We start from the raw sequence: 14393 nt of genomic DNA on the forward strand, positions 1-14393 counted from the left end.
GGAGAACTGAACTAAACATTAGAAAAATGAGAAACTGAATTTGACCGAATTGCCAGTCCCTACTCAGAAATCAACTCCATAATTTCGGGCCAGTAGGTATACAATTGCAGCTTATATACCTGGCAGAGATTTTGTGCCCCCTCCCAAGTTTTCTCCAACAGGTCCCTGGGGTTAAAACCCAGAGTCTTGCCTGCTTCAACAAGCAAGAGAGGACTGTCACCTAGATCCAGCTTTTCAGTGTGCCCCTGAGGCAAGAATTAGCCAGCAAAACTTTTATCCTGTAAGGAGATGAACATTATCACATGCAAATCGCAATACAGTAGATCACACCATTGGTGTTTCTCCTTTTGTTTTTTAAAGACATTGTTACAGGTGGTAGTTGCAAAGACAGGACCTGCCAACCCTACAGCTGGGTTCCATGACTGTGAGTGATGATTCGTAGCCACTTTATAAAAATTGAGGCTTTTTATTTACCCAGGTTTATAACGGGCTCATAATTGCTACCCTTTGCTGGGTTAGGGTTGTTGTTGTTTTTTGCCATTGAGAAGCAGGGTACTGAGGTTTGCAGAGGTTTATTTTTATTTTTATTATTATTCCAGAGATCTAGAACCTGGATGTTGCCCAGGGAAGGACAGAGGAGAAGAGACTGACTTGCAGTCTTGGGATGGGGCTGTATTAGGTGTTCCCCTCTCTTGCCTTTTTTGTTACTTCAACTTGTTTGATCTAGTTTTAACTACATGTACTGGGTTGCACAAACAGTGTTGTTTGTCATTTTTGTTGGTTATTTTCATGCACTGTTAATTGTTCCTTAAAACCAAGGAATCTTCACTGTTTTTACACACACACACACACACAGAGAGAGAGAGAGACTCCTTTGCTAGAGTCGCCAACTTTCCCTGGCAGACATTCCATGCCTTTAAATAGCTTCTTGGCTTTTAGAAATTTAGCAGGGGAAGCTTTTTCCCATGACTTCTCCAGGCCTAGAAAAATTTCCTCTGCGGAAATGCTGAACACCAGGCTAGCCGTCCCTTAAAGGCAGAGGATCACTGCCACCCATGCAGAACTTGCTGCTCTCACCCTCTTTCCTGCCCAAATGAATGCCATAGATTTATTCCTACAATTGCCATCTTTTCCTTGCAGGTGTCAGGTGCCTTGAGAAATGCACAGCAAGCAAGGTTTCAGCTAATGCAGCTTTTCCAGATGAGAGGAAAGTTTTGCTTCCTGCACACATGCCGACCATGCAGTTGCAGGCATTGGAGTGCTTTCAGAAAACATGGTTGCAGGCAGGGCCCTTGTTGCATTGGTGGGGGCACTTGCAGTTTGCTTGTCTCCATATCCTATATCAGGCACCCCCAAACTGCGGCCCTCCAGATGTTTTGGCCTACAACTCCCATGATCCCTAGCTAACAGGACCAGTGGTCAGGGATGATGGGAATTGTAGTCCAAAAACATCAGGAGGGCCGAAGGTTGGGGATGCCTGTCCTATATGTTGCTACAGGTTTTCTCTACCTGTGTTGTAACACATCTAATATAGAAATGTGTAACATCCCGCCTCCCTATACATACGCACTCACATTTAATGCCTTATTTGTAAATAAATAAATTGGCCGTTCCACACAAATTATGTTTCCATTGTCTCATCTGTGTGTACAGGCAACCCCTGATTTGTGTGGGGGTCATGAGCCTGGTCATCGTGTGTGACGGCCACTTCTGAGTCGCCGCGATACCTGTGGGGACGTCAATTGGACGTGCATAAATCTGTCATTGCCTCTATGGAAAAAGGGAGGCAGCACAATACCCACTAGTACTCAAAAGTCTGCCAGCAAAATCAGGCTGCTTGTGCAGTTTCTTCCCGTTTAACCTCCGTCTTTTGTTTCAAGATGGGAGCTCCCATTTTGGAACTCCCAATGTGGAAGACAGATTTCACAGGGAAGGGGAAATTAATTTTAACTGCAGTTTGTGTTAGAGGTTTATCTTGAAACGAGGCTTTGACAAAATACCTCAAAGACTTGCAGAATCAAAGCACTTTGATGTCTCTTTGCAGACTGTCAGCTGGTGCTAAAATATTTTCACCAGCCATTTCACATTTCATTTAAATCATCAAACAGCTCCAGTTCACAGTTGTACATAAAGCCTAACACTTCCCTCTTGTTCCTTACTTTTGATCATGTATTAGCCCTGGTTGTATTGTCACGCAAAGTTTTCACCCCGGTGTTGCTGTTGTTTTTTAATTGCCTGTCTCTCTAACTACCAGACAGTTGCTCTTTTGAAATAGTGCAGGCTTACTTTCATTCATTTGCCCTGTTCTTTGCTGAGACTGTTTATGCTGAACAATTCGCTTCGGTTTTGCAAAGTGTTCCAATATGTTTTAGCTCCTATCATTGCTGAGAGATAACCCTAAGGATTGTTATGAGTTTGAGACTGGGGAGGAAGCAAGCTGTATTTGAGATCCTGCTAACCTCTGGATCCAGCAAATTCCAAAGGAAGAATACAGTTACAAGGTAATAAATGAATGATCATAGAAAGTTTTTAAAAGAATGAGTGGCGTGAAATATATTCCATATTGAAATACACGGTTTATATTTGTACCAAATATTCATGAATGTTGCCAGATAGACTCATATTTAGTGGTAATGTGCCAAGCCAAACTCTGTTTTAAAGGCTTTCGTCCCCTCTGCCAGGCTCTGAGGTCAGCTCAGCCAGCACTTGTGATGTAGCAGAGTTTTTATTTTCTGAAAATGCATCACATATGCAGGGGGGGGGGGCATAAATGCAAAAAGGAACGGCTTCAGAGTAATCTCTCTCAAGGCACAGAGGAATGATGGCAAGCCATGCATGCAGAGGACCCATGTTCCTTATCAAAGTCACAAGGATTTGACAGACATATAAATAGAAACCCCCTTTAAAAAAAAAGACTTGCAGAAAGCAAAAAATGGTGAATGACAGACAGGCTGTGACTTTTGATAGGTAGTCTTTCTCCCATCTCAATGCATGGCACCAGAGGGCGTCCAGCATTGCTTATGGTGAGAGTAGATTCCTACAAAATTGCTTTTAGATGCTTTGTTTATATGCCAGAACTCAGCATAACCTGCTTTTGCACAATCCAGGATGTATGTGGGAGAAGAGAGAATGATGAAGACATAAATGTGTTCATCCATATCAGCTTGAATGGGCACTACTAGCATTCCTGGTGAAGGCATGTATTTCTTGAATTTCTTCGGTAATACAAAATACCCGCGTTGTTGTTTTTTTAAATTTTTTTTGGAAATATTGACGTATATTCAATAATAGTTAAATGGCGGCATGTTACTCCATTACTGGGTGAAGGGAGTTGTGTGTGTCTCTTTTTCTAAGTATGCTTGCAAAGTGATGTAAAAATTCAGCTCTTTAAGAAATCAAGCATTTCTCCCAAGGGGGGAAAAAGAGGTGGTACGTTAAGAAAATGAAGATAACAACACAGTAAGTTTCTGGTTAATAGCAAAGCCACATTTTGCCCACAGGGGCACCTGATGACTTTGGCCTGGTTTCGACAAGCCTCAGATCATGCGATAAAAGCTGTTCCTGGCTCTGTTATTTGGACTAGCAGCAGAGGATTTGCATGTTTGAATGTTTGCGTAGGAGTGAAAGCTAGGCTGGAACCCTGTTCCTCCACCTCCAGTTCTTTATGAGTAGAGAGCTTCTTTAAATGCAGGAAGATTGAGTCATGCTGCTGCTCCCTCTCGCCACCTGCAGTCTTTTGATAGCTCTGTCGGTAGAGCGTGAGATTCTTCATCTCAGAGTTGTGTGTTCAAGTCCCGCATTGGGCAAAAGATTCCTGCATTGCAGGGGGTTGGACAAAATGACCCTCGTGGTCCCTTCCAACTCTTATGATTCTGTTACCTGTGGAGAAGGTGCTGCCCATGTGATTTGCTCTTTGCCCACGTGACCTTGTCATCAGCACTGTGTTTGCCAGGTAGGGCCAAACAGAGATGTAGCTGCAGCATATCCAGATGTTTTAAAATCTGGATTTGCCCGGACTGCATATAAAGGGGTGGGGTGAGGACTATGGTTTTTAAAAGCAAAAGTGTTACGTAGGCAGAGACCGCTGAAGGTGGCGGTGCATCTTCCCACATTCGGTTCCTCCCCTCCTTCACTTGAGCTGTGCAGCGGAAAGCTCTTGGGCAAATGAGTCTAAGAACAGCAGTGGGGAACCGCAAAAAAGCAGGGGTCAGCAAACCTTTTCAGCAGGGGGCCGGTCCACTGTCCCTCAGACCTTGTGGGGGGGCCAGACTATATTTTTTTGGGGGGGGTAACGAATTCCTATGCCCCACGAATAACCCAGAGATGCATTTTAAATAAAAGCACACATTCTACTCATGTAAAAACACCAGGCAGGCCCCACAAATATCGCAGAGTTGCATTTTAAATAAAAGCACACATTCTACTTACGTAAAAACCCGCTGATTCCCGGATCATCCGCGGGCTGGATTTAGAAGGCGATGGGGCCAGATCTGGCCTCCGGGCCTTAGTTTGCCTACCTATGGCCTATGGCAACAGAGACGGTGTACGTAACCAGCAACATGGAAAAAAGTTGCACCATTTGCCAACACCAGCAATAGGAAACAAGTCACTGAACCATAGAGTTGGAAAGGGACCCTGAGGATCATCTGGTCCAGTTCCCATCACCCTTGACCATCACTAGTCTTGCTAGCTAGGGATGATGGGCGTTGTAGTCCAAAAACTGCTGGAGACCCAAGTTTTGGAAGCCCTGATCTAGTCCAACCCCCTGCGATGCAAGAACGTGCAGCTTTCCCATACAGGGATCGAACCTGCGACCTTCGCATTATGAGTACCACACTCTAACCAGCTGAGCTATTTCCTCAATCCTCAAAGGTATGAATTGAGGGCTGAGGTGGGCAGAGAACAGCGATTGCTTCCGAAGTTCAGATTATGCCCAGATCCAGAGCTTTGAGGTTTCAGCATTAAGAGTTAACTTTGGGTCTTTCCTGAAAGCAGTGTGAACAGCCTAGTTCCATTTCCATCTAATGTATTCAGTGGCAGCGGACAGTTGCCCTTTCTTCCCATTGAAAAGCGGCTCGCTATTCAGAAAACCTGCGACAGCTCATTTAGCTCTTTGGTTACCAGCCTTATAAAGCCTGAGGTATGAAAGAGTGACCCTTCAGACACGAATAATGGTGGTTCCATGACTCAGTGCTTTGTGTGCCTCTGTTTTAGTTTAGTAATCTAGATAAGGTTTGGTCCTCCAACTAGTTCTTCTGTTAGATATTTGTCTCACAGTTTTCTACCATTCCCCCTGCTGCCCCTTCTCCTGGGATAGGCAGTGCAGACAAAAGAGACATTGTTGTGCTGGACCTTGCATTAGCTGTCTTGACAACAGTTGGCCTCTGCACACAGTTTTCACTTTTTATCCTTTTATTGCCGTCCGGTGCCAAGAAGAACATGGATTTTACTGTGCTTAAAAATAAAATAAAAATTTATGGCAATTTCCTTTGAACGAATCTGAGATACAGTACAACTTTCTATTTATATATCTCCCCCCCCCCCATACCAACCATGAAAATAATTCAATTGCTTTTTAAAAAAAGAACTGGAAAGATGTATATGATAAAATGAGTGCTCATTACTAAACTCTTGGCAACAAATTTCAGCGCAAAAGAAAGGACAGAGTTGACATGGTTTTTGGCACTTTGCTAACCAGGACCAGGGTAAATTGCTTTTTAAAGTGATTTTGGGTGGCTCTTTGTCATTTTAGCTGGAATGACCCCCTCCCCTGTGTAAAATACTTAGCTTGATGTACTTTATCAGTTTAATATATTATTTTAATGTTGCATGAGAAATGCATTTTCAGTTTTAAATAGCGCTAGAATGGCTGCTATCCAAATAATGAATTAGAGAAACAAAATGCCAAATTCCCTTTCATACTGGAGAAGCTCATTAAATGAGAATCCTATATTGCAGTGATTCCCACTTAGCTAAGGAAGGCAGATCCGCTTGTTTTTCAAAAGCCAAAGCATGGACCTCCTACTTTGGAAAATTTTGATATCTCTGTGGTGGTTTTTGTTATTTGATTGGTGCCACAGACCCCCTGGGTGGGTTACATGGAGTTTCTGGGGTCTGCGGACCACCAGTTGGGAATCACTGCTGGTATCTTTATGACTTAGAGCACATGGCTTTTGTGAACTGCTGTTTTCTTTCTGGCGGTATGGCCACCACTTGGGATGCTCCCTAAACCGCTTCCAAATTAAAACTCAACTCCTTCAGCACTCCATTTCAGCTGTGCTGTATACTTTGAGCAAGAGAATACACCTGTAGGGTCAACTAATGTGCTCCTTCTTTCTACATACAAAGTAGACCTTAGTTGTGCTGCTGTGCCAGAGATAAGTAAATGTCCTTTCTGGGAGCTTCATAATTAGCCACAGTATGTTTCAGGTCTGTTAAGTGATGAAATAAGATTATATTGTGTAGACTTAATTTGTCCATGGCCAGATTACAGGTGCCAAATTGCTGCCTACCCTTTTCCGACCCTGTTGAGTCCCACAAGCAGATTTGTGTGTTAAGTTCAGTAAATCAATTGAGTTCAAAAGACGGTATTGCAGAGTACTCTCGAAAGCACTGCACCACACAAAATAGCTACAAGTGCATTGAACATGGGTAGATAAACATGGGTTGAGTTAATAAGGGGCATGTGCTAAATCAGTGGCCCTCTCCAAATGTTATAATACCTTAGAGCAATTTAGAAAGCTAATTTCCTGGATTCTGAATCACAAAAGGAGATTCTGTGAGTACAGGGTGCTCCTAACTTCAGACGTTCACCACCCAGTTTGCAGAGCAGGGTGGTGACAGAGGGGAACGTTCTCCCTCTCAAGGTGGTACGCGTGTAGCGGGCTGTAACACCTGTAGAGGCCTAATCGAATCGCCCGGTGCCAAAACTCAGATGCCCTTGACCTAAACACTTGTGACCAACCCCACGTAGGATCACATGAATTGGCCACAACTCCCTCTTGTTTCACCTTTTGAGTTTTCCTTCATAGTTAGATTTGGCCAGTGTCGGAGGCAACTGCATAACTCATTCCTTCCACCTAAACGAACTCGTGCTTCCAAAACCGCAGCCTTCCCCGCCATCCCATGACTGTGCCAAATGGCTTTTAAAGATGAGCGAAGCTTCAAAAGCAATTTGTGAAATAGCCCAGGCAGAGGTCGCTCTAAGTATGACTGACAACTGAACAGTAGTAGCTTCTTGGATCCTGGCCGTTTCGCGTGCTGTGCTCTCTCCCTTTACTGCTCACATTTCTGGTGCAATTGTGATGAATGTGCTACTTGTTGCTACTTTGTCGAGGTTATGCTTGGGGAGGACGGAACCATTTCTTTTAACGCAGAGAGGGCCGCTATAACAATAGTTTTCTACGAGGGCAAGCGTAACCTTGCCTACACAGGTCAAGCGGTTGTTTGTTTTCTTTAAACTGCCTCTAAAGGGCAGGAAGAGCTCTATCATAGGAATGTGGTGAAGGCTAAAGTACATTTTAATTGTGTTCTGTGGTCGGGAATGGGCAAATTTAGAACTGTCTGCAGCAGGTCTCCCACTGATAAAAAACAAAACAAAACCCGGGGACTTGGATGGGTGGTATCGGGACAATGCACAGCTAACTTCATTTCCGGTTATGCAAGGTCTTTTGAGAACCATCAGTCCTTTGGTTTTCTTTGTTAGGAAGCTTGACTAATCATGGCGGCATGGTGCCGCAGCCAAAGCCACTTCCAGGAAGTTGTATTGAAATAATATGGACTTAATTTCTAGTAATTAATTCAGTTTGGGTGTCAAGCAAATACTAATGTGGGATGTTGCTACTCATGGCTTTGAAAGTCCTGACCTGTAAAACCCTAAACATTGCCAGGCACATTGAGAAGAACGGATCACATTGCTGATTTGATCCTCGTTTGGAAAGTTTCATCAAGTCATGGTTCACAGGTGTAGACGTAAAAGCGTTTCCATTCTTTTATTCTTTGTGTAAACTGTCCTGGGAATACAACTGAAGGATGGTAACAGAAATTATATATTATAATGCATAATATACGAAGCTGGAAGCAGAGAGGGAATGTGCAGGCACAGGGCTTGTTCCTGATTGCTCAAACCAGGACATCTGAATTTCACCAACGGCACTTAAGCCAACTTGCAACTGAGATTGGTTCCATTGATTTTGGTGAGGCTTTATAGCTTAGTGCCAGCCATGTTTGCTCAGTGGACATAAGTCCTATTGAATTCAGTTGGACTTACTCCCAGGTCAGTAGGGTTAGAACTGCAGCCTTAGTCGTGACTGATGACTTTTGATGTATTGGTGACTCACACTCATGTTTTTGCCTCAAGAAGAGTTCCTTGGCCAATTCATTCTCCCTATCTCTCTCCCTCTCCCTCCCTCCCTCTCTCTCTCTCTCTCTCTCTCTCTCGTGTGTGTCTTTGTCTTTTACAGAACTGGACAGAATATTTCCTCACTATGGACAGTCAGGGATGGAGAACCTTTGGCCTCCAGATATTGCTGGCTCCAATCATTCCTGACCTTAGGCTATCCTGGTTAGAGCCGATGGGAGCCAGAGTTCAACAACATCTGCAGGGCCTTGGATTTCCCATCTCCAAAATACTGTTTTTTGTTTTTAAATCCATGTACAGAAGAATAGGGAGGAAATAGGGTGATTCCTGGGTAGAAAGAGACATTGTTTTCCTCATGGGCAAATAACATTCAGAATGGGTGGGATTCACCCATCAATGGAAACCCTGTGCAAGTACTTCCGCCTGCACAGCAAGGACCCCACTCCCTCCGTATTGCCTCAAGGGGCTGTCAGGAGAACCCCAGAACAGCGGGAGGGGACACACACACACACACACACCTGACAAGCTGGAATGCTTGCACAAGTAGAACCATTGGAAAAGCACAATGTTGAATTCTACCCAGAACCACTTTTAAGAGCCTTTTTCTGCAAGGCTCCTCTTCAAGGCTGAGATGTGCTATTCCAAAATGTTTGATCCCAGCGAGCAACCATCCCAGTCCAGCTAGATAGTATAACAGACCAAGGGTGTGGGGCTGTTCCTTCGGAGGCCTATATTTCAGTTCACTGTTCGCAGTTATTCCTGTTCTCCCCACCTCAACCTCTACCAAAGGCAAGGATTGCCCTCTTAAGTATTTTCTGTTTTCATTTTCTGACCGTCTGAGGACTGCATTTGGTTAGTGCAAGTGTTGTCATAGAATCATAGGACTGTAGAGTTGGGAGGGATCCAAGGATCATCTACCGGTAACCAGTCCAACCCCCTGCAATGTAGGGGATTGAACCTACAACCTTGGTGTTAACGGCACCGAGCTCTAGCCAACTGAGCTATCCAAGCTCTGGATTTATACATTCTGCTCAAGCACAGACCTCTTTGGTGCACATTTGTAGTAGCATGTGAAATAAAACAAAAAAACAACCTCCCCTGAAAAAAGGAGAAAGTTTATGACTTATTAAGATTTAATCTGTTACTGGAAATGTCCAAAAACAGCCTGGAAGTCCTAATTTAAGCATTCCGATGTAATTTAGGGTGTACAGTTTTAAAATAGGAAAACCCAAGGTAGTGCCCTCTTAGAACCCAGATCCTATTTTTGTATTTGAGATGGTAATTCTGGACTGTAAGGCTGCCCTTAAGGAAAGAGCGGTCATTAAAGTAAATAGGAAAGGACAATAATGAAAGAGAGTGACCCAGAAAAAGATTCCCTGTTGGAACGGTGGTATTGCTTTAAATAGACATGTATGTCCCAGGAGCTGATTTTCTTTTACCACATGAATCAATTGGGCTACTGTGAAGTGATCTTCATCTATGATCGTCCCAGAAGCTTGAACAGAGGGCAGGGCCTTGTGGGTTTTGGACTGGTTTGATCTCTGTCAGCATAAGTTCGGTTTTGAGATTCCTACCTTCTAAAATATTCAACAAACACTCTCTTTTGGAAACTTTAGAACAGGCTTCTTCCTCTTTAATCACAGTCTCTTTTAATAATAACTTGATTTTTCCAGCGAAGCTTTTTATAAGAATTTATTTGAAGCGTTTACTTTTTGTGCATGAGGTCTTCTAAGCGTACCGTATTCCAAAAAGAACTCTTTGAGAGAACAGTTTGCAGAGCAAAGCCCGATTCAAGCATTCATTTTGCTGTTTTTAACCACCATAGTTAAATGGATCATATTACTGCAAGGATAAAGATTATTGCAAGAATACAAAATGCTTATTTATAAAAATGGTGTCAAGGGAAAGGGGGGGGTCTGCACTTTTCATTTAATTTTAAATTTATATACTGTTTTTCATCATCACTGTACACAAGGCAGTTTTTCAGTTGATAAATGGGTATGCATTAGATTTGTTTAGTATTCTGCAGGGTAGTATTCTGCATTGGCAAATCCCCCCAAATTTTACCCAAGTCCTGCTTTGGGTATACTTCAGTAGCAGTGATGTGCCTATCTCTTACTTTCCTCTCCTCTCCTTGCCAGTTTCAGAGTCAATTCACATGAGCCTTTGTGCACATGGCATGTGCTGGTGGTTGTCATTTCCTTCCTTCCTTCCTTCCTTCCTTCCTTCCTTCCTTCCTTCCTTTTGGCCTCTTCAAGCTAATTTCAAACCACACTGTTCTACGCCAGAAGGGTCACGCAACTGCCACACACTGAAGTTGCACAGCTAGACTTTTAGGACCCTCCCACAACAGGAGCGTCTAAAGGGTTTGCTGCAGTGTGCACATATTCACACAACCCTGTTCCGTGCAGGCAAAGCCAATCCAAGCAGAATGAACAGTGCAGCTGTTGAGCACAGATGGATTTGTTAGAATGGGTCCCTTAATCCTGCGAGGAAGCTAAAACCTTTCCTTCCCAGTTGCATTGTGTGGTTCTGCGCAGGTCGACTCTGAAGTACTGTACCTCCTCCCCCACAATCCTATTTGTGTTGTGTCTTATAGATTGTAAGCCTAAGGGCAGGAACTACGTTTGTAAGCTGCTCCAGAAGCCCTCTTTAGCTGAAGGTTGAGATTTCTTTTAAAAAGCTTTAAATAAGTCTTTACTGCAGCTCGCACCTTGATAAGTGTGTTTAGGAGGATTTCAGCCCTATGGAGGAGTCCCATGCATGGTTACTCACAAGTAAAACTTATCCACACTTACTTTTTCCCCCACGCCGCTCTTTTTTTGCCCCAAGCTTTTGTCGCAAAAAAATGCTCTTTAAAGCTGAATCGGTGGAAATGTCAGCTCGAGTTTCTCCGTGGATTGACGTTTGCTCCAACTGAGCTTTAAAGAGCTGGTTTTTGCAGGAAATGCAAAACAACAACCCCAGGCACTCAGACACGAGAGCTTTAAATCACGAACTGTGCCAGGAAAGAGCAGAGGAAAGGTAAGTGTGAATAAGCCCCCTGTTGAGCTATGTAAATGTGGACAGAATTGGCTGGAATTTGTAGGCACTAAGCTTTTTACGGAGCAGGAAAAAGCATTGAAATGCTCAGCTTCGAAAGTTTGTAAGCAAACCAGAGGTTTGTTTTCGGTCTGGTTTTTTACAGCCCTTAATTCCCTGTTTCTTTTTTGCATTATGGAATCCTCACAAGGTAAAAGTAAGAAAAGCAGTTTCTCTCTTCTGATAACCACTGACAGCTAGCAGCTTCTCAAGCAGGGACATGTTGGGTCTCACATCAGGACATGGCCGAAGGAGGATTTTGTTTGATGTTCTACCAAAACCACTTCACTGCTTGGAATGTGGAGTTCTGAGATGCACAAGCAGATGCTTTGTAATGAACACTAGGATTTATTCAAGACGTCTCTATGTTTGAGCCCTTCACGGAGCCCTGAATATTATTAACACCGACATAGGTAGGCTCGCAAAGGTAAAATAGCCCGAAAGGAAAATTCCTCCCAGAATAGTTTCCTGGCAGGACAAGCTGTACTCCTTCGTGGAGTACGGTCAGCACAATATGGCGTGTGTTGTCTACTACCTGGTGTATGCAGTCACAGATGCCAGCGGGCACACAACCCATTGGGAGGTTTTCCAGCAAAACCCCCATTGTAGTGAATGGAAGCTGTGCAAGATTCCACGGCGGGCAAAAAGATGGCGGGAATTATTTCTGGGTAAAGTGAAAATCTGTAATAGCATTTTCATAGCTTCTGCTCATTTACCTGTAGGTAAGGTAAAATGGAAAGGAACCCTGGACGGTTAAGTCCAGTCAAAGGCGACTCTGGGGTTGCGGTGCTCTCACTTTCCTGCCGAGGGAGCTGGTGTTTGTCCACAAACAGCTTTCCGGGTCATGCAACCGGCATGACTAAACTTGCTCAAAGGCAATCCGGTGCCCCTCCAGATGTTTTGGACTCCAACTCCTATTGGCTTAGCCAGCATAGCCAATGGGAGTTAGAAGAATAGAACTGGACCTTAGTTGGACTAGGGTCATCTGGTCCGACACACTACAGTGTAGGAATCTTTTTGCCCCACGTGGGGCTCATACCAACAACCCTGAGATTAAGAATCTTATGCTCTACTAACTGAGCTGTCCAGTGAGACTTCATAGTTGTATAGGCCAAAACATCTGGAGAGCACCAGATTGAGGAGGGCTGTTCTAAGGCACTCGGGTCCAATTAAAAAATCATTACAATGGAGCTATGCTGCTTGCCCCTTTTGAAACATCTTTGGAAAGGGGGGGGGCTTGTAGCAAAAAAGGGGGCAGAATTGGAAGAGGCTTGGGTCTTTCTTCAGTAGACTATTTTCTCTTGACACTGTCCTAAGCTGTCTCCCCACTCCCCGCCCTGCAGGGTTCCCAACTCATATTTAATGAGGGTTCCTTTACAAGGGAGAAACATTTACTGGACTGGCATTACGCATGATGTGTGAGTTATTTGCAGTTGAGCTAATGGCAGCCAGAGTGCCTGTGATGTCATGCTGCTTTGCAGCCGCAGGTGACATCACAGTAGATCGGCCAGTGTACCAAGAGGGCAATTAGCAAGGGCAGAGTTGGAGGATGAGGCTGCAAGAGGGATGAGGTCAGCAGAGAGAGAAGAGACCTTATGGGATGGTGGATATTATACTGATGGTTTTTTTAAAATAAAAATAAAAATAAAATTAGCTGACGGCACAAGTCAACGTTTTATTGCTTGCTTCTGCATGAGGGCCAGCCTCTTCGAAAGCTTCTCTCAGAGATGATGTCTCTCCTGTGTACCATCCCTGACAATAATAGAAGAGATGGACACCCTTTTCTTCCCTGTACGGACTCTGCGCCTTTAACGGTTCTGTGGCCTGCACACAGCCTGGCCCTATACCACTTCCCAACAGGAAATAACACAACCCTGGATTTCAAAATATTAAGTGTTCTACTCCCACTTGGCTCCTGACAAGTAAACAGGCCTCTTTGTTCTCTGCTTCGCACCAAACAAGTGCCTGCGTTTTTCTCAACCACAGACAACAGACTTCCTCCCTAAGGGCAGCTTGTTGTGTTGTGTTTTGTAATGGGATAGGGAGCAGAGCAAGTAGAAAACACACTTGCCTCCACATCACTTGTGAGAGTGCACATATGTATAAATTAACCACTTTCTCCTTTAAAATCCACAGACTTGGCAACTGGGGAACTCTCTTCTCTGCTACTTGTGTGTATCTTGAGAGGAAAATAGTACAGTTGAGCCACCCTGGCATATTGAAAACAGAACAGCGCCTTGAGTAGTAATAGATGAAATGGCATCTCTTGATGTTCCCACTTTCGGTGTTGTTTTTGTTTTTGTAATGCAGCAGTAAGTAGTACACCCAATGCATCACAGTGCTTGAAAATGTACTGGTAAGCAACTTTCATTCCCGCATAAACTCAGGTAGATCAGTGCCTCTCTGTTTGGAAGCAAAAAATGGAGCCATCTAAAAATAAAGTGGTTTCTACATATTCCGGGAAATCTCTAGAAACACATTTGTGTGAATATTTTTTTAAACTACCACTGGGTTGGTGGGGGGGGGGAGTGAACCCCAGTAAACTGAAACCAACAAAAAGTGTGGTTTAATATACACACAAATATCTCTACCCTCCTCCTCATGCCTGGTTCACACACTCTTGCACACCCTTAGAACTTCCCACAAGGAAAATAGTTTGTTCTGAGGTCCACTGTATCTCTGCAACAACATGATTTAGAGCTAATATCCTGTTCAGCGACTTTTTCTACCCCCTCCCCCGGAGCAAAGTTCATGCCGTGGATTTTCAGGAGAAATGATCTGGGACGCCCACCCCAATATGTGATTGCTTGATCTTTTCTTGCTTTTCTCTCTCTCTCTCATCCAATTCTTGCCAGTTCAGTGTTAGCTTTGCCCAATGCTGTTTTGTGGCGAAGAACTGAAATATTTTGTTTGTTTGTTTCCTTGGAGACCTGAAGGCCAAACTATAAAGTGA

The 14393-nt window shown here is 43.9% G+C and overlaps 1 protein-coding gene across 1 annotated transcript in view; it reads left to right on the forward strand.

The window, feature by feature from the left end:
* The window catches only part of RNF144A (ring finger protein 144A), a 47134-nt gene that overhangs the window by 16662 nt on the left and 16079 nt on the right, over positions 1–14393 (forward strand). The window lies entirely within an intron of this gene.

This window comes from Lacerta agilis, chromosome 3, assembly GCF_009819535.1.
Source record: "Lacerta agilis isolate rLacAgi1 chromosome 3, rLacAgi1.pri, whole genome shotgun sequence".
NCBI classification, from domain to species: Eukaryota; Metazoa; Chordata; class Lepidosauria; order Squamata; family Lacertidae; genus Lacerta; species Lacerta agilis.